The following is a 512-nucleotide window of genomic DNA, read 5'->3' as shown; positions in this document are numbered from 1 at the left end:
TTTTTTTAAAGAAGTCTCTTTCCCATGAAAATGAATAATTTGGGCTCCCAAGGCAGAGTTTTGATTGTTGGATTAATTGTCAAATGCATACGATGCACAATGATGCTAATTTTTAAAAGATGGGTATCAGATGTTTGGTGTCATTTTAGCTTGTCAAAGGTGCTATTTTCCATAGATACACCTTGTGGTGTTCTCAGTGCCCTTAGTAACAGGAGGGCACTAACTAACAGTATGAGTCTTAAAATTTCCTGGAGACTCAAATACAAACCTATACAGAGAAAACACAGTATGTTCTCTAGACCTACCAAGAGACATTGGAGCCAGTATGCCAATGTAAATATTACCCTTTTTGGAGCAGATATTAAGCCTGTAAACCCCTTGTCATCAAGCTGATTCTGACACATAGTGACTCTATGTTGTTGTTGTTGTTGTCAGGTGCCATTGAGTCGGAACTGACTCATAGAGACCCCATGCACAGCAGAACGAAACAATGTCCGATCCTGGGCCAACCT

Source organism: Chrysochloris asiatica, unplaced genomic scaffold (assembly GCF_000296735.1).
Source record: "Chrysochloris asiatica unplaced genomic scaffold, ChrAsi1.0 scaffold00329, whole genome shotgun sequence".
Lineage (NCBI taxonomy): Eukaryota > Metazoa > Chordata > Mammalia > Afrosoricida > Chrysochloridae > Chrysochloris > Chrysochloris asiatica.
This window is presented reverse-complemented; position numbering follows the sequence as displayed.